The sequence below is a fragment of the Pelodiscus sinensis genome, unplaced genomic scaffold, assembly GCF_049634645.1.
Source record: "Pelodiscus sinensis isolate JC-2024 unplaced genomic scaffold, ASM4963464v1 ctg222, whole genome shotgun sequence".
In the NCBI taxonomy this organism is placed as follows: domain Eukaryota; kingdom Metazoa; phylum Chordata; order Testudines; family Trionychidae; genus Pelodiscus; species Pelodiscus sinensis.
Genome location: NW_027465836.1, coordinates 8,217 through 30,782, shown reverse-complemented (window position 1 = coordinate 30,782; position 22,566 = coordinate 8,217). Strand labels below are relative to the sequence as shown.

The window sequence follows — 22,566 nt, the reverse complement described above, 5'->3', positions numbered from 1 at the left end:
GATGAGGGGGCCATGGGCAGGAGGGGAGAGGGCTGCGCGGAGCCTGGAAATAACGAGCTTCTTACTTTGCCTGCTGTAAAAGGGCAAGACTGGGGCCACGTGGGGTGCGGAGGAGGGACAGCAGCTGGGGGCGATGGAATTAAACGTGCATTACCCGCAATGACCACCGAGCGGCACTGTGGAGGCGCTACGGAATTACACGTGCATTACCGGCAATGACCACCGAGCGGCACTGTGGAGGCGCTTCGGAATTACACGTGCATTACCCACAATGACCACCGAGCGGCACTGTGGAGGCGCTACGGAATTACACGTGCATTACCCGCAATGACCACCGAGCGGCACTGTGGGGGCGCTACGGAATTACACGTGCATTACCCGCAATGACCACCGAGCGGCACTGTGGGGGCGCTACGGAATTACACGTGCATTACCGCCGGTGACTACCGAGCGGCACTGTTGCTCTGCTAAGGGCCGTTATTTCCAAATAAAAAAGATTGTTCTTAGGGTAGAAATGCCCCATTCCGAACTAAGACCCTCTGAGCACAGACACTGAATCCATGTCACACAGGAAATGGTATTTCAATGGAAATGTTCCACAGCACAAGCCTTACAAAGTACGTACTCCCCGCAGTCACTCCCAATGGAGTCCCGGGAAGCACTGGGGAGTAACTAACCGCACCTCTCTAAGACGTTCGAAATAACGGGCTTGCCTTGTGCATGCTCACGTTATCACTTTTCTAAAGTGATGTATTTCAGAATAACAGGCTTCTTATTTTTTGTGACATGAGAGTTTATTGTTCCAGAATAATGCCATTGTAGAAATTGCTCTTTTTAAATAGCAATATTGTGTGTGCTCCACTGTTGCTATTTACAAATAGCTCCTTCCTAGGGCCATTAAAGTAATTACGCTCTAGTGTTTCCTGGGGCTCTAAGTCAAGGTAGCACAGCCACTTTAGGGAAGCCTGCCTCAGAGTAATTAAAACCAGCCAAAATATCTGAGAAGCCTTGTATTCTGAAATAGAATGACTCAATTTCAGAATAGCATAAAGTATGTCTACACTACACACTTGTTTTAGCATTTCCCCATTACAAAGTAGCATGTCCTTACTAAGGGAGCCTACCTCTCACAAATGTTGATGCTTCCCTGTTGTGGGAACACACTATTTTGAAAAATATTTTCAAATACTTTAACCCCCAAAATACCTTATTTGAAATAATTCCCCAGTGTGAACATAGCCAAGCATTACATTGTAGCTGTAATGTTTGGCTATTTCCATAGACCCAAGAATCCCAAAATATCAATCCATGCTTTTCTTTCTTCTATTAATAAACCTTTAGATTTTAGATTCTAAAGGATTGGCCCTGCGTGATCTTGTGGGTAAGATCCAAAGTGTAAACTGACCGGGGATTTGTGGCTGGTTCTTTGGGACCGGAAAGACCCGTGCGGGGAAGGTGAGATTGGGTTCTACAACCCCCTCACCTGTGTGCAGGCCCGGGGCTAATTGTGGCACAGGGAGAGCTGGGGTGTCTGAGGGGTTTTGCTCCTGAGGCTTCTGGCTGGCCAGATTGGCAGCTAAAGCACTCAGTGTGACCGGTGTATGGCCTATTTGGGAAAGGCTTCCAGTCTGGGGCTGTAAGGAGCCCCGAGTTTTGAGCAATTCGCCCTGAGCGGACGCCCTCAGCTGTACCAAGACCTGGCCCGGTCCGTCAGAGCCACCTTCCCAGCTCACCTCAACCCTCACCCTACCTTCTCCCCAGTCATCTTTCAACACATAGGGAGGAAGAGGAGGGTGGGTGAGGGGGTCCTTAACAGCCCCCAGCCCAACACGCTCTTGATCAAACAAGTTTTTCCGACACTGATAAACCTCATTCCATGAGGAATAAGCCCTCCATTGTTTCAATTGTTTCCATTTTCTTTTGAAATAATGCAATTGCTGTGTGGATGCTACTGTTGTTCTGCCAGAATAATGTCCCTTATTCCAGAAAAATGGTACAGTGTAGACACACCCTTAGTTCAAATTAGTGCTGCAGTGTAGACATACCCTAAGCTAATTCGAATTAGTGCATCTAGACCTAAAAACTAATTCGAATTAGCATTTTGCTAATTGGAAATAGCGTATCCACATTGAGTGGACCCTGAACCGAAGTTAAGGCTGGCCAGAACCAGTGCCTGCAGGGCATCAGGTTAGGACTTAGAGTGTGGAGCTGCTGCCTCCGTCTAGCCGAGGGCTGTGCTTAAAGGAACCCGACCCCCACCCCGGACAGACAGTTCTCAGGGTTCCCCGCTTGCTTGTCTACCTCGATAAGGGACAGCAAAGCAGTCCTGTCTTGGAGTGCCCACACTCGGCACATCAAAGCACTTGGCCATCAGCCCGGCTGCACTTGCCGCAGGCTGCCATCCAAGGGGATCAATTGGGAGGCTGTCAGGATCCAGGAGGCCCTGCAGGAGAGCTTCCACCCCGAGGAGCCCGCAGAGCCACCCCAGTCCTCCCCATCGGGGGCTCATGCCCCATTCCTCCCTAACCTCCTTCCACTTACCCTTCCCTAGCCCCCTTCCTGATGTAAAAAATAAATGACACGTGTGTTGTTAAATAAAGAGAGTTTTTATTTTTGAAAACTGAGGGGTGGGGATTAACCTCTGGGGAGACTGGTAAAAGGTGGTGGGAGAGGGGAAGAGAGAGGGGAGGTGGAAACCTGGGAGGAGGGAGCTGGAAGGGGGAAGCCAGGGGAAGGAGGAGAAGGGGAAGTATAAAACTATGGTACGCCATATCTTCAGTACTGTGTACAGATGTGGTCTCCTCACCTCAAAAAAGATATTTTGGCCTTGGAAAGGGTTCAGAAAAGGGCAACTACAATGATTAGGGGTTTGGAGCAGGTCCCATATGAAGAGAGGCTAAAGAGACTGGGACTTTTCAGCTTAGAAAAGAGGAGACTGAGGGGGATATGACAGAGGTCTATAAAATCATGAGTGGTGTGGAGAGGGTGAATATAGAAAAGTTCTTTACTTGTTCCCATAATATAAGAACTAGAGGACACCAAATGAAATTAATGGGTAGCAGGCTTAAACCTAATACAAGAAAGGTCTTCACACAGCGCACAGTCAACCTGTGGAACTCCTTGCCAGAGGATGCTGTGAAGGCTAGGACTATAACAGAGTTTAAAAAACAACTAGATAAATTCATGGAGGTTAGGTCCATAAAAGGCTATTAGCCTGGGGGAAGGAAGAAATGGTGCCCCTGGCCTCTGTTTGTCAGAGGCTGGAGAAGGATGGCAGGAGACAAATTGCTTGATCACTGTCTTCGGTCCACCCCCTCTGGGGCACCTGGCACTGGCCACTGTTGGCAGACAGGCTACTGGGCTAGATGGCCCTTTGGTCTGACCCAGTATAGCCATTCTTATGTTCTTATCAGTATCAGAAGTGCACCCATGGATACGGAGCACGTAGCTCCGCGGGATCTGGTGCTTCTGGGGCGATGACTTAAAAGCCAGCTCCCCACGCGCACAGACTCTCACCTCCCCCCAGCCCTTGCTGACTCTGTATTAGAGACAGCAAGGGGGAGGGAAGCGTGTGTAGTTGTCAGGATTAACCGATAAGCCCAGGCTTATCAGTTAATCGTATACACGACTATACGCTAACATCCCATTCACCGAGTGTCACTGTTAGCATTTCTGTAACGCAGTAAGTGCATTGCCGGGAGCAGGTACGCCTTGAGAGGCCTCCAAGCTTACCCAGTACATGGAGAGACCTTTTTTCAAAGGCCCAGCTTCTGATGGGTTTGGTCCTCCTTCTGGGATGCCACCGGATGTGCTGGGATTTCACTGAGACTACTTGCTCCACTACCCTTGGCTGCCTCTCCCTGTTTTGCTGACTTAGGCTCTCTGGCCTCTGGGAGCCCACACAGCTTGGGAAGCACCAAGTGTAGAAACACAGAGTCTGCAAACAGCTCTATACCGTAAGGCTTAGCTAGAAAATCGTCCAGCACTCAATTGCAGTTCCCCTCCGGAAAGTACACCCAAAATAATATTATCTGACGCAAGAGAGAAATCACTACAATGCAAGCTCATACGTTTGCCCATCCCCTCAATGAGGAGTAACATACGCACAACTTCTCCCGCTCCCCTCCTGCTGTTAGAAATTACACAAACTACATTTGTTTAATTAAAATCTAGCTTTTACAGTTGAGAGATTGCTGTTGTTTATCAAAACAAAGTAAAGCACGCATAACGTGTATGGGTGTAGGCATGGATGGAGGAAGGGCAGCGTTAGGAGTGCAGGTTGCTATGGGATGTGGGTGTAGAAAGGAAGAGAAGGGGGGTGGGACCCAATGGATGGGAGCATGGATTGGAAGGGTCTGGAGTGTGGGATGGCTTGGGATGGGGGCTTGTTGAGGAGGAAGAGGAGAGTGGTTGAGGGAGTCCTTACGTGTGGAAGGAGGCCTGGGGGCAAGGTAGTGATGGGGGTCACATGGCAGGCGGGATGCGAGTGTGGGGGGAGGGACTGTGGGTTGGGAAGGAAAGAAACGGGGTTTAAGGGTCCTATAGACGGGGGAAAGGTAGGGATAGGGATAGACTGCGGGATGGGGGAGTGTTCTAGGGAGGAAAAAGAGGGGCTGATGGGCCCCGTGAAGGGAGGGATGCTCTGGGGTTGCACATTGCTCTGAGTCTGTGGAGAGAAGAAGGGAAACTGAGGGACACCAGGAATAGGGGGTATGGGCTAGGGAAGAGCACTGGTGGGGGTGCAGCTTGTGTGAGGGGGATGTTGAAATGTACTGCGGGAGTGGAACCTCCGCTCGGACTCGCTGTCTCAGCAAACGTGACTTCCCTTCCTAGACCCGAGTGGGCCGTAAGCCGAGAGATTTCCAGACCCGACACTTATCTCCGTGTCAGTGATGGCTGCTCCGCTCCCAGCCGGACGGTTCTCGCCTCGCTTCGACCAAGCTCCTGACCTCGCTGTTCTTGTTTCCGTTCCCTCCCCAGACGGGAGGACACCAGGAGGGTTGACTTCTTATCGCTCACTACCGAACACAGCAGAGGGGGAATGAACAAACAAACAAACAACTTAGCGTTTCAGTCCGCAAGGACGCGGCATCGCTTCTTCTCCCACCATCGCGCCACAGCCTCCCACCATCGGCCACCCCCTCCCGCTGCCACTACTGAAACGCGGGAGAAAGGAGGCCTTGAATCTCTATCCACGCTCTGTTGAACCGCCTACTGCCCCTTCCCCAGTCCCCAAGCCACCAGGCTCCGTGCCCCAGCAGGAAGCTCTCTGCCTCAGAAGAAACCTACTGCCAGGACGCTTGAAGATTTCAAAGCACCCATCTCCTACTCACGCAGAGCCATGGGAAGGCCGAACGCTAAGAACCCCTGCTGTGTCCCAAAAATCACGTCCAGGCAGCTCCAGTCCATCTCGGACGGTCTCTTCTCCGGACACGGCCCCGCGCCGATTCGTCTGCAAGCGCGGAAGAAAAACCCCAGCGTGAGCTCTCACTCATTAAGGTCTCTGGCTGCGGGACTTCTATCCTTTAGACCTTGCCCCTCCCTCCCCTCTCTATCGGGACCGCTACAAGAACACTGAGTCAGTCACCCCTGATGCACCACCACTTTCCCTTGCTCTACCTTGTGTACCTGCATGATTCCCGTTGGCTCCGGAGCCCTTAACCCGTGGAGATGCTCACCTGGAATGCCTGCAAGTGTCCCGTAGAAGGACACGGCAGAAGCAGAGCAAGGACAGAGACACAGACAGAAACAGACAGACAGAACGTATTGGCCAATACGGGAGAGCAACAAGAGAGAAACACACGAGAGGCAGCCAGAAACCTTACCACCTTGCGTCTCCCTCCTCGAGCCGAGCGTCTGCTGAGAAGGACACCGTGGTCCAGAGAAACCAGCACCACTGACAAACGGGAGACCTCTTTCTCCCACAACCAAGGCAGCACCTCGGAAACCTCCGCTCGGACTCGCTGTCTCAGAAAACGTGACTTCCCTTCCTAGAACCGAGCGGGCCGTAAGCCGAGAGATTTCCAGACCCGACACTTATCTCCGTGACAGCGATGGCTGCTCCGCTCCCAGCCGGACGGTTCTCGCCTCGCTTCGACCAAGCTCCCGAGCTTGCTGTTCTCCTTTTCGTTCCATCCCCAGACGGGAGGACACCGGGACGACTGACTTCTTATCGCTTGCTACCGAACCCAGCAAAGAGGGAAAAAACAAACGTAGCCCTTCAGTCCGCGGCATCGCTTTTCCTCCCCTATAACGCACCGCAGCCACCCCCTCCCGCTGCAACTGTAGAAACACGGAGAGAAAGGAGGCCTTGAATCTCTATCCACGCTCTGTTGAACCGACTACTGCCCCTTCCCCAGTCCCCAAGCCACCAGGCTCCGTGCCCCAGCAGGAAGTTCTCTGCCTCAGAAGAAACCTACTGCCAGGACGCTTGAAGATTTCAAAGCACCCATCTCGTACTCACGCAGAGCCATGGGAAGGCCGAACGCTGAGAACCCCTCCTGTGTCCCAAAAATCACGTCCAGGCAGCTCCAGTCCATCTCGGACGGTCTCTTCTCCGGACACGGCCCCGCGCCGATTCGTCTGCAAGCGCGGAAGAAAAACCCCAGCGTGAGCTCTCACTCACTAAGGTCTCTGGCTGCGGGACTTCTATCCTTTAGACCTTGCCCCTCCCTCCCCTCTCTATCGGGACCGCTACAAGAACACTGAGTCAGTCACCCCTGATGCACCACCACTTTCCCTTGCTCTACCTTGCGTACCTGCATGATTCCCGTTGGCTCCGGAGCCCTTAACCCGTGGAGATGCTCACCTGGAATGCCTGCAAGTGTCCCATAGAAGGACACGGCAGAAGCAGAGCAAGGACAGAGACACAGACAGAAACAGACAGACAGAACGTATTGGCCAATACGAGAGAGCAACAAGAGAGAAACACACGAGAGGCAGCCAGAAACCTTACCACCTTGCGTCTCCCTCCTCGAGCCGAGCATCTGCTGAGAAGGACACCGTGGTCCAGAGAAACCAGCACCACTGACAAACGGGAGAGCTCTTTCTCCCACAACCAAGGCAGCACCTCGGAAACCTCCGCTCGGACTCGCTGTCTCAGAAAACGTGACTTCCCTTCCTAGAACCGAGCGGGCCGTAAGCCGAGAGATTTCCAGACCCGACACTTATCTCCGTGACAGCGATGGCTGCTCCGCTCCCAGCCGGACGGTTCTCGCCTCGCTTCGACCAAGCTCCCGAGCTTGCTGTTCTCCTTTTCGTTCCATCCCCAGACGGGAGGACACCGGGACGACTGACTTCTTATCGCTTGCTACCGAACCCAGCAAAGAGGGAAAAAACAAACGTAGCCCTTCAGTCCGCGGCATCGCTTTTCCTCCCCTATAACCCACCGCAGCCACCCCCTCCCGCTGCAACTGTAGAAACACGGAGAGAAAGGAGGCCTTGAATCTCTATCCACGCTCTGTTGAACCGACTACTGCCCCTTCCCCAGTCCCCAAGCCACCAGGCTCCGTGCCCCAGCAGGAAGCTCTCTGCCTCAGAAGAAACCTACTGCCAGGACGCTTGAAGATTTCAAAGCACCCATCTCCTACTCACGCAGAGCCATGGGAAGGCCGAACGCTGAGAACCCCTCCTGTGTCCCAAAAATCACGTCCAGGCAGCTCCAGTCCATCTCGGACGGTCTCTTCTCCGGACACGGCCCCGCGCCGATTCGTCTGCAAGTGCGGAAGAAAAACCCCAGCGTGAGCTCTCACTCACTAAGGTCTCTGGCTGCGGGACTTCTATCCTTTAGACCTTGCCCCTCCCTCCCCTCTCTATCGGGACCGCTACAAGAACACTGAGTCAGTCACCCCTGATGCACCACCACTTTCCCTTGCTCTACCTTGTGTACCTGCATGATTCCCGTTGGCTCCGGAGCCCTTAACCCGTGGAGATGCTCACCTGGAATGCCTGCAAGTGTCCCGTAGAAGGACACGGCAGAAGCAGAGCAAGGACAGAGACACAGACAGAAACAGACAGACAGAACGTATTGGCCAATATGAGAGAGCAACAAGAGAGAAACACACGAGAGGCAGCCAGAAACCTTACCAACTTGCGTCTCCCTCCTCGAGCCGAGCGTCTGCTGAGAAGGACACCGTGGTCCAGAGAAACCAGCACCACTGACAAACGGGAGAGCTCTTTCTCCCACAACCAAGGCAGCATCTCGGAAACCTCCGCTCGGACTCGCTGTCTCAGAAAACGTGACTTCCCTTCCTAGAACTGAGCGGGCTGTAAGCCGAGAGCTTTCCAGACCCGACACTTATCTCCGTGACAGCGATGGCTGCTCCGCTCCCAGCCGGACGGTTCTCGCCTCGCTTCGACCAAGCTCCCGAGCTCGCTGTTCTCCTTTTCGTTCCATCCCCAGACGGGAGGACACCGGGACGACTGACTTCTTATCGCTTGCTACCGAACCCAGCAAAGAGGGAAAAAACAAACTTAGCCCTTCAGTCCGCAAGGACGCGGCATCGCTTTTCCTCCCCTATAGCCCACCGCAGCCACCCCCTCCCGCTGCAACTGTAGAAACACAGAGAGAAAGGAGGCCTTGAATCTCTATCCACGCTCTGTTGAACCGACTACTGCCCGTTCCCCAGTCCCCAAGCCACCAGGCTCCGTGCCCCAGCAGGAAGCTCTCTGCCTCAGAAGAAACCTACTGCCAGGACGCTTGAAGATTTCAAAGCACCCATCTCCTACTCACGCAGAGCCATGGGAAGGCCGAACGCTAAGAACCCCTCCTGTGTCCCAAAAATCACGTCCAGGCAGCCCCAGTCCATCTCGTACGGTCTCTTCTCCGGACACGGCCCCGCGCCGATTCGTCTGCAAGCGCGGAAGAAAAACCCCAGCGTGAGCTCTCACTCACTAAGGTCTCTGGCTGCGGGACTTCTATCCTTTAGACCTTGCCCCTCCCTCCACTCTCTATCGGGACCGCTACAAGAACACTGAGTCAGTCACCCCTGATGCACCACCACTTTCTCTTGCTCTACCTTGCGTATCTGCATGATTCCCGTTGGCTCCGGAGCCCTTAACCCGTGGAGATGCTCACCTGGAATGCCTGCAAGTGTCCCGTAGAAGGACACGGCAGAAGCAGAGCAAGGACAGAGACACAGACAGAAACAGACAGACAGAACGTATTGGCCAATACGAGAGAGCAACAAGAGAGAAACACACGAGAGGCAGCCAGAAACCTTACCACCTTGCGTCTCCCTCCTCGAGCCGAGCGTCTGCTGAGAAGGACACCGTGGTCCAGAGAAACCAGCACCACTGACAAACGGGAGACCTCTTTCTCCCACAACCAAGGCAGCACCTCGGAAACCTCCGCTCGGACTCGCTGTCTCAGAAAACGTGACTTCCCTTCCTAGAACCGAGCGGGCCGTAAGCCGAGAGCTTTCCAGACCCGACACTTATCTCCGTGACAGCGATGGCTGCTCCGCTCCCAGCCGGACGGTTCTCGCCTCGCTTCGACCAAGCTCCCGAGCTCGCTGTTCTCCTTTTCGTTCCATCCCCAGACGGGAGGACACCGGGACGACTGACTTCTTATCGCTTGCTACCGAACCCAGCAAAGAGGGAAAAAACAAACGTAGCCTTTCAGTCCGCAAGGACGCGGCATCGCTTTTACTCCCCTATAACCCACCGCAGCCACCCCCTCCCGCTGCAACTGTAGAAACACGGAGAGAAAGGAGGCCTTGAATCTCTATCCACGCTCTGTTGAACCGACTACTGCCCCTTCCCCAGTCCCCAAGCCACCAGGCTCCATGCCCCAGCAGGAAGCTCTCTGCCTCAGAAGAAACCTACTGCCAGGACGCTTGAAGATTTCAAAGCACCCATCTCCTACTCACCCAGAGCCATGGGAAGGCCGAACGCTAAGAACCCCTCCTGTGTCCCAAAAATCACGTCCAGGCAGCCCCAGTCCATCTCGTACGGTCTCTTCTCCGGACACGGCCCCGCGCCGATTCGTCTGCAAGCGCGGAAGAAAAACCCCAGCGTGAGCTCTCACTCACTAAGGTCTCTGGCTGCGGGACTTCTATCCTTTAGACCTTGCCCCTCCCTCCCCTCTCTATCGGGACCGCTACAAGAACACTGAGTCAGTCACCCCTGATGCACCACCACTTTCCCTTGCTCTACCTTGCGTACCTGCATGATTCCCGTTGGCTCCGGAGCCCTTAACCCGTGGAGATGCTCACCTGGAATGCCTGCAAGTGTCCCGTAGAAGGACACGGCAGAAGCAGAACAAGGACAGAGACACAGACAGAAACAGACAGACAGAACGTATTGGCCAATACGAGAGAGCAACAAGAGAGAAACACACGAGAGGCAGCCAGAAACCTTACCACCTTGCGTCTCCCTCTTCGAGCCGAGCATCTGCTGAGAAGGACACCGTGGTCCAGAGAAACCAGCACCACTGACAAACGGGAGAGCTCTTTCTCCCACAACCAAGGCAGCACCTCGGAAACCTCCGCTCGGACTCGCTGTCTCAGAAAACGTGACTTCCCTTCCTAGAACCGAGCGGGCCGTAAGCCGAGAGATTTCCAGACCCGACACTTATCTCCGTGACAGCGATGGCTGCTCCGCTCCCAGCCGGACGGTTCTCGCCTCGCTTCGACCAAGCTCCCGAGCTCGCTGTTCTCCTTTTCGTTCCATCCCCAGACGGGAGGACACCGGGACGACTGACTTCTTATCGCTTGCTACCGAACCCAGCAAAGAGGGAAAAAACAAACTTAGCCCTTCAGTCCGCAAGGACGCGGCATCGCTTTTCCTCCCCTATAGCCCACCGCAGCCACCCCCTCCCGCTGCAACTGTAGAAACACGGAGAGAAAGGAGGCCTTGAATCTCTATCCACGCTCTGTTGAACCGACTACTGCCCCTTCCCCAGTCCCCAAGCCACCAGGCTCCGTGCCCCAGCAGGAAGCTCTCTGCCTCAGAAGAAACCTACTGCCAGGACGCTTGAAGATTTCAAAGCACCCATCTCCTACTCACGCAGAGCCATGGGAAGGCCGAACGCTGAGAACCCCTCCTGTGTCCCAAAAATCACGTCCAGGCAGCTCCAGTCCATCTCGGACGGTCTCTTCTCCGGACACGGCCCCGCGCCGATTCGTCTGCAAGTGCGGAAGAAAAACCCCAGCGTGAGCTCTCACTCACTAAGGTCTCTGGCTGCGGGACTTCTATCCTTTAGACCTTGCCCCTCCCTCCCCTCTCTATCGGGACCGCTACAAGAACACTGAGTCAGTCACCCCTGAAGCACCACCACTTTCTCTTGCTCTACCTTGTGTACCTGCATGATTCCCGTTGGCTCCGGAGCCCTTAACCCGTGGAGATGCTCACCTGGAATGCCTGCAAGTGTCCCGTAGAAGGACACGGCAGAAGCAGAGCAAGGACAGAGACACAGACAGAAACACACAGACAGAACGTATTGGCCAATACGAGAGAGCAACAAGAGAGAAACACACGAGAGGCAGCCAGAAACCTTACCACCTTGCGTCTCCCTCCTCGAGCCGAGCGTCTGCTGAGAAGGACACCGTGGTCCAGAGAGACCAGCACCACTGACAAACGGGAGAGCTCTTTCTCCCACAACCAAGGCAGCACCTCGGAAACCTCCGCTCGGACTCGCTGTCTCAGAAAACGTGACTTCCCTTCCTAGAACCGAGCGGGCCGTAAGCCGAGAGATTTCCAGACCCGACACTTATCTCCGTGACAGCGATGGCTGCTCCGCTCCCAGCCGGACGGTTCTCGCCTCGCTTCGACCAAGCTCCCGAGCTCGCTGTTCTCCTTTTCGTTCCATCCCCAGACGGGAGGACACCGGGACGACTGACTTCTTATCGCTTGCTACCGAACCCAGCAAAGAGGGAAAAAACAAACTTAGCCCTTCAGTCCGCAAGGACGCGGCATCGCTTTTCCTCCCCTATAGCCCACCGCAGCCACCCCCTCCCGCTGCAACTGTAGAAACACGGAGAGAAAGGAGGCCTTGAATCTCTATCCACGCTCTGTTGAACCGACTACTGCCCCTTCCCCAGTCCCCAAGCCACCAGGCTCCGTGCCCCAGCAGGAAGCTCTCTGCCTCAGAAGAAACCTACTGCCAGGACGCTTGAAGATTTCAAAGCACCCATCTCCTACTCACGCAGAGCCATGGGAAGGCCGAACGCTGAGAACCCCTACTGTGTCCCAAAAATCACGTCCAGGCAGCTCCAGTCCATCTCGGACGGTCTCTTCTCCGGACACGGCCCCGCGCCGATTCGTCTGCAAGCGCGGAAGAAAAACCCCAGCGTGAGCTCTCACTCACTAAGGTCTCTGGCTGCGGGACTTCTATCCTTTAGACCTTGCTCCTCCCTCCCCTCTCTATCGGGACCGCTACAAGAACACTGAGTCAGTCACCCCTGATGCACCACCACTTTCCCTTGCTCTACCTTGTGTACCTGCATGATTCCCGTTGGCTCCGGAGCCCTTAACCCGTGGAGATGCTCACCTGGAATGCCTGCAAGTGTCCCGTAGAAGGACACGGCAGAAGCAGAGCAAGGACAGACACACAGACAGAAACAGACAGACAGAACGTATTGGCCAATACGAGAGAGCAACAAGAGAGAAACACACGAGAGGCAGCCAGAAACCTTACCACCTTGCGTCTCCCTCCTCGAGCCGAGCGTCTGCTGAGAAGGACACCGTGGTCCAGAGAAACCAGCACCACTGACAAACGGGAGAGCTCTTTCTCCCACAACCAAGGCAGCACCTCGGAAACCTCCGCTCGGACTCGCTGTCTCAGAAAACGTGACTTCCCTTCCTAGAACCGAGCGGGCCGTAAGCCGAGAGATTTCCAGACCCGACACTTATCTCCGTGACAGCGATGGCTGCTCCGCTCCCAGCCGGACGGTTCTCGCCTCGCTTCGACCAAGCTCCCGAGCTCGCTGTTCTCCTTTTCGTTCCATCCCCAGACGGGAGGACACCGGGACGACTGACTTCTTATCGCTTGCTACCGAACCCAGCAAAGAGGGAAAAAACAAACTTAGCCCTTCAGTCCGCAAGGACGCGGCATCGCTTTTCCTCCCCTATAGCCCACCGCAGCCACCCCCTCCCGCTGCAACTGTAGAAACACAGAGAGAAAGGAGGCCTTGAATCTCTATCCACGCTCTGTTGAACCGACTACTGCCCCTTCCCCAGTCCCCAAGCCACCAGGCTCCGTGCCCCAGCAGGAAGCTCTCTGCCTCAGAAGAAACCTACTGCCAGGACGCTTGAAGATTTCAAAGCACCCATCTCCTACTCACGCAGAGCCATGGGAAGGCCGAACGCTAAGAACCCCTGCTGTGTCCCAAAAATCACGTCCAGGCAGCCCCAGTCCATCTCGTACGGTCTCTTCTCCGGACACGGCCCCGCGCCGATTCGTCTGCAAGCGCGGAAGAAAAACCCCAGCGTGAGCTCTCACTCACTAAGGTCTCTGGCTGCGGGACTTCTATCCTTTAGACCTTGCCCCTCCGTCCCCTCTCTATCGGGACCGCTACAAGAACACTGAATCAGTCACCCCTGATGCACCACCACTTTCCCTTGCTCTACCTTCCGTACCTGCATGATTCCCGTTGGCTCCGGAGCCCTTAACACGTGGAGATGCTCACCTGGAATGCCTGCAAGTGTCCCGTAGAAGGACACGGCAGAAGCAGAACAAGGACAGAGACACAGACAGAAACAGACAGACAGAACGTATTGGCCAATACGAGAGAGCAACAAGAGAGAAACACACGAGAGGCAGCCAGAAACCTTACCACCTTGCGTCTCCCTCCTCGAGCCGAGCATCTGCTGAGAAGGACACCGTGGTCCAGAGAAACCAGCACCACTGACAAACGGGAGAGCTCTTTCTCCCACAACCAAGGCAGCACCTCGGAAACCTCCGCTCGGACTCGCTGTCTCAGAAAACGTGACTTCCCTTCCTAGAACCGAGCGGGCCGTAAGCCGAGAGATTTCCAGACCCGACACTTATCTCCGTGACAGCGATGGCTGCTCCGCTCCCAGCCGGACGGTTCTCGCCTCGCTTCGACCAAGCTCCCGAGCTCGCTGTTCTCCTTTTCGTTCCATCCCCAGACGGGAGGACACCGGGACGACTGACTTCTTATCGCTTGCTACCGAACCCAGCAAAGAGGGAAAAAACAAACGTAGCCCTTCAGTCCGCAAGGACGCGGCATCGCTTTTCCTCCCCTATAGCCCACCGCAGCCACCCCCTCCCGCTGCAACTGTAGAAACACGGAGAGAAAGGAGGCCTTGAATCTCTATCCACGCTCTGTTGAACCGACTACTGCCCCTTCCCCAGTCCCCAAGCCACCAGGCTCCGTGCCCCAGCAGGAAGCTCTCTGCCTCAGAAGAAACCTACTGCCAGGACGCTTGAAGATTTCAAAGCACCCATCTCCTACTCACGCAGAGCCATGGGAAGGCCGAACGCTGAGAACCCCTCCTGTGTCCCAAAAATCACGTCCAGGCAGCTCCAGTCCATCTCGGACGGTCTCTTCTCCGGACACGGCCCCGCGCCGATTCGTCTGCAAGTGCGGAAGAAAAACCCCAGCGTGAGCTCTCACTCACTAAGGTCTCTGGCTGCGGGACTTCTATCCTTTAGACCTTGCTCCTCCCTCCCCTCTCTATCGGGACCGCTACAAGAACACTGAGTCAGTCACCCCTGATGCACCACCACTTTCCCTTGCTCTACCTTGTGTACCTGCATGATTCCCGTTGGCTCCGGAGCCCTTAACCCGTGGAGATGCTCACCTGGAATGCCTGCAAGTGTCCCGTAGAAGGACACGGCAGAAGCAGAGCAAGGACAGACACACAGACAGAAACAGACAGACAGAACGTATTGGCCAATACGAGAGAGCAACAAGAGAGAAACACACGAGAGGCAGCCAGAAACCTTACCACCTTGCGTCTCCCTCCTCGAGCCGAGCATCTGCTGAGAAGGACACTGTGGTCCAGAGAAACCAGCACCACTGACAAACGGGAGAGCTCTTTCTCCCACAACCAAGGCAGCACCTCGGAAACCTCCGCTCGGACTCGCTGTCTCAGAAAACGTGACTTCCCTTCCTAGAACCGAGCGGGCCGTAAGCCGAGAGATTTCCAGACCCGACACTTATCTCCGTGACAGCGATGGCTGCTCCGCTCCCAGCCGGACGGTTCTCGCCTCGCTTCGACCAAGCTCCCGAGCTCGCTGTTCTCCTTTTCGTTCCATCCCCAGACGGGAGGACACCGGGACGACTGACTTCTTATCGCTTGCTACCGAACCCAGCAAAGAGGGAAAAAACAAACTTAGCCCTTCAGTCCGCGGCATCGCTTTTCCTCCCCTATAACCCACCGCAGCCACCCCCTCCCGCTGCAACTGTAGAAACACGGAGAGAAAGGAGGCCTTGAATCTCTATCCACGCTCTGTTGAACCGACTACTGCCCCTTCCCCAGTCCCCAAGCCACCAGGCTCCGTGCCCCAGCAGGAAGCTTTCTGCCTCAGAAGAAACCTACTGCCAGGACGCTTGAAGATTTCAAAGCACCCATCTCCTACTCACGCAGAGCCATGGGAAGGCTGAACGCTAAGAACCCCTGCTGTGTCCCAAAAATCACGTCCAGGCAGCCCCAGTCCATCTCGGACGGTCTCTTCTCCGGACACGGCCCCGCGCCGATTCGTCTGCAAGCGCGGAAGAAAAACCCCAGCGTGAGCTCTCACTCACTAAGGTCTCTGGCTGCGGGACTTCTATCCTTTAGACCTTGCCCCTCCCTCCCCTCTCTATCGGGACCGCTACAAGAACACTGAGTCAGTCACCCCTGATGCACCACCACTTTCCCTTGCTCTACCTTGCGTACCTGCATGATTCCCGTTGGCTCCGGAGCCCTTAACCCTTGGAGATGCTCACCTGGAATGCCTGCAAGTGGGCTGTACAAGGACACGGCAGAAGCAGAGCAAGGACAAAGACACAGACAAAAACAGACAGACAGGACGTATTGGCCAATACGAGAGAGCAACAAGAGAGAAACACATGAGAGGCAGCCAGAAACCTTACCACCTTGCGTCTTCCTCCTCGAGCCAAGCGTCTGCTGAGAAGGACACCGTGTTCCAGAGAAACCAGCACCCCTGACCAACGGGAGCCCTGTTTCTCCCACCACCAAGGAAGCACCTCGGAAACCTCCGCTCGGACTCGCTGTCTAAGCAAACGTGACTTCCCTTCCTAGGGACGAGTGGGCCGTAAGCCGAGAGATTTCCAGACCTGACACTTATCTCCGTGACAGTGACGGCTGCTCCGCTCCCAGCCGCACGGTTCTCTCCTCGCTTCGACCAAGCTCCAGAGCTCGCTGTTCTCGTTTCTGTTCCGTCCCCAGACGGGAGGACACCGGGAGGGTTGACTTCCTATCGCTCGCTACCCAACCCAGCAAAGGGGGAAATCAAACCAAGCAACTTACTTTTCAGTCTCTCTGTACCAGGGAAACCAGTACACCTGACAACGTAAAAGGGAATACGTTGGCATCTCAGTCCGTAATGTCGCGTAACCTCTTCTCACATCTAAATTATGCTGCTGTCTTCCACCCTCCCACTCCGCCTCTCCCTGGCACTGCAGAAATACCAGTGGAGAAGAGCGCTTTGAGCCCACATCCAAATAGTCTCCTTACAGAGCAGACCCAGCAGAATTCTTCGTCCCCAAAAGGAAGCTCATGGCCTGTGATGAAACCGACTGCTAGTTGTCCCCTACTTTTTTGAAGGCTCCCAAGACCATGTCTGTGGAGATGTTCACCCAGCAGACCTGCCCATGTCCTGTGGATGGAGACAGCAGCACTGCGAAGAATAGAGTCTCAAAGGGGCTGATCAGTGGAGAAGTTCATTTCCTATTTTGGTCTCTACGTGGGCGCATCTAGACTAGCAAGATTTTGCGCAAAAGCGGCCGCTTGTGCAAAAACTTCCCAGCTGTCTACACTGGCCACTTGAATTTGCGCAAGAGCACTGACATTCTAATGGAAGAATTCAGTCCTTCTTGCGCAAACACTTTGACGCTCCCGCTCAGGGATAAGCCCTCTTGCGCAGGAATACTCGCACAACAAGGCCAGTGTAGACAGGCACCGTCATTTTTTCTGCAAGAAAGCCCCGATGGCTAAAATGGCTATCGGAGCTTTCTTGCGCAAAAGCACTTTTTGTGCAAAAGCATCCCTGCCAATCTAGACGCTCTTTTGCGGAAATACTTTTAACGGAAGAACTTTTCCGTTAAAAGTATTTCACAAAATCATGCCAGTCTAGACGCAGCCCCTAAGTGTGACTGTCTTGAATACATGGTATTGGGGGCTGCACTGTGGAGGGGAGAGGTCTGAGGATCCCAGGGACACTGACAGTTTGGGGGATTTAGAGGCCCCAGAGTTGAAGAATAGCATGGAGGAGTGTTTGAGGGCCCTTGGTTGGCGGGCAAAGTCAACTCAGCAAGTTCATGGGGAACAATAATTGGAAGTGGGGAGAGCTGGGGCTTAAGGGATCCCATGAATGGAGGGAGAACCGGTGCGGGGAGCAGATTAGGGAAGGATATGGCAGGCTGCCAGTGTTAGGAAGAAGGAGGACTGAGGGGGTAGGAGTGCAACTTGAGGGCGCGGACGAAGGAATAACAGAGGCTGACAGGTTCCAGGCCTGGCGAGACAGGGGTGTGTGGGTTGGGAAGAAGGAAGAAGGGAGGCTGGAAGGTCGCAGACCTGGCGAGACAGGGGTGTGCGAGGAGGGTGTGTGGGTTGGGAAGGAAGCCAACAGGGAGGTGAGAGGTCCCACGTACGGGGGATGGGCAGGAATAGGGCGCAGGTCGGGGTGAGCTTGGGGGTGTTGCAGGGAGCAAAATGGGGGACCGATAGACCCCATGAATGGAGAAAGGGGCTAGAGGGGACATGTTGGTTTGGGCGTTGTGGAGAGGAAGGAAAGCGAGGGACCCGAAGGATAAAAATATGGTTGAAGCGAGCGAGGGCACTCATGGGGGATAAGATTGGCTTGGGGGTGTTGTAATGCACTGGGGAAGTGAGGGAAGGGAGGTGCCGGTTCGGCTGCAGCACAGATAATGGGGGGGCAGGTTAGGCTGCGGTAGGAGGAGTGGGGGTGCTGTTGGACTGGGGGTGTGATGGATTGGGGGTGGAGTGAAAGGGGGTGTGGGAAGCACTGGGGGCAGAGGAAGAGGGGCAGGTCGGGCTAGGGATGCAGGTTGGACTGGGAAGCGGGGGAATGGGGGTGTACGTTGGACTAGGGGTGCTGAATGGAGTGAAGAGTGAGAAGAATGGGGGTGCAGGTTGGGTTGAGGTGTAGAGTGCACAGGGAGTGTGAGGAGGGTGCAGGTTGAGCTAAGGATATTGAATAAACTGGGGGTAGGGTAACGGGGGTGCAGGCTGGGCAGGGGGGTATTGAATGGACTGGGGAAGGGGGTGCAGGTTGCGCTGGGAGTGTTGAAAGGACTGGGGGAGGGGGTGCAGATTGGTTGGAGGGTGTAGAATGGACTGGAGGGCAGGGGAGGGGGGGTTCAGCATGCACTGGGGTGGGGGGTGTAGAATGGCCTGGGGGCCGGGGGAGGGGCTTGCAGGTTGAGAGGATGGTGTTGAAAGGACTGGGGGGGGGTAACGGGCAGGTTGGGTGGGGGGTGTAGAATGGCCTGGGGCAGTAACAGGTGCAGGTTGGGTGGGGGTGTAGAATGGCCTGGGGGGGGTAACAGGTGCAGGTTGGGTGGGGGGGTAACAGGTGCAGGTTGGGTGGGGGGTGTAGAATGGCCTGGGGGGGGTAACAGGGGCAGGTTGGGTGGGGGGTGTAGAATGGCCGGGGGGGGTAACAGGTGCAGGTTGGGTGGGGGGGTGTAGAATGGCCTGGGGCCGGTAACAGGTGCAGGTTGGGTGGGGGGTGTAGAATGGCCTGGGGGGCGGTAACAAGTGCAGGTTGGGTGGGGGGGTGTAGAATGGCCTGGGGGGGTAACAGGTGCAGGTTGGGTGGGGGGTGTAGAATGGCCTGGGGGGGGTAACAGGTGCAGGTTGGGGGGGGGTAGAATGGCCTGGGGGGGGTAACAGGGGCAGGTTGGGTGGGGGGTGTAGAATGGCCGGGGGGGGGTAACAGGTGCAGGTTGGGGGGGGGGGTGTAGAAACGAGGTGTACCGGTAGTTCGGAATAGGCACCCTAGTCCGAACTACCTAGTTCGAGCCCCGTGTAGCCGCGCTACACGGGGTTCGAAGCAGCGGGGATTTAAAAAGGGCGGCTCCCCGCTTATGCTAATGAAGCCCGGGAAATTCAAATCCCGGGCTTCATTAGCAAGTGCGGTATGCCTACATTACCCCGCTAGTTCGAACTAGCGGGGTAGTGTAGACATACCCTGGGCGGTAAGCGCTCCCCTGCCCGGAGGCTAGCGGCTGTGCTGGAACCTGGGGCGGTGAGTGGCTACCCCCCCCTCCCCCCGCAGGGGAGGTGAAAGGGCGGGGGTGGGGGAAAAGCCCCAAGGCTCCCTGCCGGATCCAACTTGCAAGGAAGAAGCGGAGCTAGAATCGGCTCCGCACACTGCTGCTTCCCTTCCTCCTCCCCCTCCCACAGCAGGGCATGGACCCGCTTCCTGGAGGATTTTCCTGCTACTCCCATTTGCCAATATCCTGCCAATGGGAGCAGCGGGAGGCTGATCCTGGGCCATGGTGCTGGCAGCACTGTGAAAGAAGTTAGTGGCCCCTCACTCACCCAGGCTGAGACCCCACGCCCCCAGCCTGCTCACACACACCCTCCACTGAGACCCCTCACACCCAGCCTGCTCCTACACCTCACCCCTGTCCAGACACCCCACCCCCAGCCCGCTCCCCCACCTTCCCTCGCGCCCCCCCCCTCCTCCCCTCCGGGCCAGACACCCCACCCCCAGCCCGCTCCCCCACCTTCCCTCGCGCCCCCTCCCCCCCCGGGCCAGACACCCCACCCCCAGCCCGCTCCCCCACCTTCCCTCGCGCCCCCCCTCCTCCCCCCCGGGCCAGACACCCCACCCCCAGCCCGCTCCCCCACCTTCCCTCGCGCCCCCCCCTCCTCCCCTCCGGGCCAGACACCCCACCCCCAGCCCGCTCCCCCACCTTCCCTCGCGCCCCCTCCCCCCCCGGGCCAGACACCCCTCCCCCAGCCCGCTCCCCCACCTTCCCTCGCGCCCCCTCCCCCCCCGGGCCAGACACCCCTCCCCCAGCCCGCTCCCCCACCTTCCCTCGCGCCCCCTCCCCCCCCGGGCCAGACACCCCTCCCCCAGCCCGCTCCCCCACCTTCCCTCGTGCCCCCTCCCCCCCCAGGCCAGACACCCCACCCCCAGCCCGCTCCCCCACCTTCCCTCGCGCCCCCTCCTCCCCCGGGCCAGACACCCCTCCCCCAGCCCGCTCCCCCACCTTCCCTCGCGCCCCCAGGCCAGACACCCCTCCCCCAGCCCGCTCCCCCACCTTCCCTCGCGCCCCCTCCCCCCCCGGGCCAGACACCCCTCCCCCAGCCCGCTCCCCCACCTTCCCTCGCGCCCCCTCCTCCCCCGGGCCAGACACCAACAAGGGGCGGGCTGGGGGCGGGGCAGCTTCGCACTCGGACCCAGGATTCGCTCGCGCCCCCGCGCGCTCCTCGGACCTTCCTGTCATGGCGGCGCCGGCCGCCCAGTCAGACCACGCCCCCCTGCGACAGCCCATTGGCCGAACCAGAGGCAGGATCCCCTTTGCTGACAGCCCATTGGGCGACACTATCCTCCGCCAAGGCTGTCTTCCGAAAGCCCATTGGCTGGCACGCAGCCAGGAACCACCCCTAAGTCACAGACAATTCGAGGACAGAGCAGCCCATTAAGATCCACCCCGGACAGCCTATTGGTCGAGAGCAGTGGCAGGTCATTCCCCCTAGTCACACCGCATTCGCAGACAGAGCTGTCCGTTAAGATGCAGCCGGGTCAGCCTATTGGGTGCCTCTGATTCAGAACACGCCCCTTAGTCACAGCCCATTCGCGGACAGAAGAGTCTGTTATAATCCACCCCGGACAACCTATTGGTCGCCAGCAGCCCCAGAACACGCCTTTAGTCACCGCCCATTGGCGCACGGAGCAGTCCGTTAAGAGTCACCTCGGACAGCCTCAGATTGGGCGCCACAGATTCCGAACACGCCCTTTACTCTCAGCCCATTCGCGGACAGAACAGTCTGTTACGATCAGTCCGGGACAGTCTCTCGGCCAGCCTTAGTGTAGGGATAACATAGTCAAGTATGAAACATGATTCCCCAAGTGGAAGTGACTCCCCAGAATTTGTTCCCCACAACTACAAGTCTAAGGAGGAGAAGTTTGTTAAGTAGAAGAAGCATAGAAGTGTTTAGATTTATTCTTGTGAAAGTGTTTAGATTTAGTGTTATCAAGCTTGAGAAGTGTTTAGATTTATTATTATTATTATTATTATTATTATTATTTGTTAGGATTGTTTAATTATAAATCTAAACATTTTTGCCCCTCTAGAATATAATTGGTTAGGAATGTAATATTAGGTCATGTAACTTCAAACTGTTAAAAATATACTACTATGTAGCCAGAAACAGCTCCCCTCGCTGTGTGCCAGGGCACGCTCAAACTTATTGTTACACAATTGACAACCGTTCTCTTCAAAGCATTGTGAAGCACTTAACCCTAATCGCAAAGTGAAGCATTGTAACTATAACAGTAACTAACTCAGCGCTCAGAGAGAGAATGTTTTAAGAAATGCCACCCAGAAACTTTTGTAACTTTTTGTAACTACAACTCTTGTATTATTATGCAAAATACTGTATGGGAAACATTCATTAGGGAATGTACGTAAGAGAGAGAGTGCTTGGACGATGAATGAACGGTTCTGAGAGGTGCCAGCCTGAGAATGCAGCAACAAAGGGCTGAAGAAGGCGTCAGGTGCCAGTGCAACCAAAAGGTGTCCTTTAAGATCATTCCCGGGTCAGCTTATTGGTCGCCTCAGATAAAGGACGCGCCCTTTAATCACAGCCCATTTGCTGACAGAGCAGTCCGTTAAGATTGACTGGTTGGAGCTGGGCAGGACCACCGGCCACGGCGCAGTTTAGGGGGCGGGGCCGCGGCTGGTCCTGCGGGTGACGGGCGGCAGTGGCCGGCCGGGCTGAAGCGCGGCCTGGGCCCCACTGGGGAGCGAGAGGCAGGTGCCAGGTCCAGGGGAGGGGATGAGGTGATTGCAGAGGAGGAAACTGAGGCACGGGGGGGAGAGCCAGGGAAAGCAGAGCTGGTGGGGCTGAGGCCGGTCCATGTCGGTTCACAGAGCAGCCGATGGACTCCTGAATTCTCAGCGGCTACTCGATGACGCTGCAGTCCCGGGGCCGGTGTGACGTCACAAACAGCTGCCGTCGCAATTGGCTCCCCGTAGCCGTTTCTGACACACACATGAGCCGCTCTGATTTGGCTTCTAACACTTTTAGCTGCTCGGTTCTGCAAGCGCGGAGAGGAAGCCGCGTCCGATAGATGGAGGTTCTCCGCGACACATTTGGCAGCCTGGACCCCCTGCCTCTGGTCCAAAGGGTCTCAACCAACCCCCAACCCCATGACCCTTGTTCTCAGTGATTCCG

The 22,566-nt window shown here is 56.2% G+C and overlaps 3 long non-coding RNA genes across 7 annotated transcripts; all 3 read right to left on the bottom strand.

The window, feature by feature from the left end:
* Positions 1-1,821: 1,821 nt before the first annotated feature.
* On the bottom strand, positions 1,822-8,079 carry LOC142823558 (uncharacterized). 4 transcript variants are annotated; one of them, XR_012898746.1, is made up of 5 exons: positions 7,594-8,079; positions 6,759-7,309; positions 6,464-6,582; positions 5,629-6,179; positions 1,822-5,452 (listed from the first exon to the last, which is right to left on the bottom strand). It is a non-coding gene; the product is annotated as an uncharacterized LOC142823558 (long non-coding RNA). The 4 variants fall into 4 exon arrangements; XR_012898744.1 differs by having other exon boundaries at positions 6,464-7,309; positions 7,594-7,712; positions 7,889-8,079; XR_012898743.1 differs by having other exon boundaries at positions 6,464-7,309.
* Positions 8,080-9,902: 1,823 nt separating this feature from the next.
* Positions 9,903-13,681, bottom strand: LOC142823556 (uncharacterized). Of its 2 annotated transcripts, XR_012898741.1 has the most exons (6): positions 13,284-13,681; positions 12,441-12,991; positions 12,146-12,264; positions 11,303-11,853; positions 11,008-11,126; positions 9,903-10,715 (listed from the first exon to the last, which is right to left on the bottom strand). It is a non-coding gene; the product is annotated as an uncharacterized LOC142823556 (long non-coding RNA). The 2 variants fall into 2 exon arrangements; XR_012898740.1 differs by lacking the exon at positions 13,284-13,681 and having other exon boundaries at positions 12,441-13,247.
* Positions 13,682-13,830: 149 nt separating this feature from the next.
* LOC142823557 (uncharacterized) lies at positions 13,831-16,050 on the bottom strand. Its single transcript, XR_012898742.1, has 3 exons — positions 14,717-16,050; positions 14,422-14,540; positions 13,831-14,129 (listed from the first exon to the last, which is right to left on the bottom strand). It is a non-coding gene; the product is annotated as an uncharacterized LOC142823557 (long non-coding RNA).
* Positions 16,051-22,566: the final 6,516 nt, after the last annotated feature.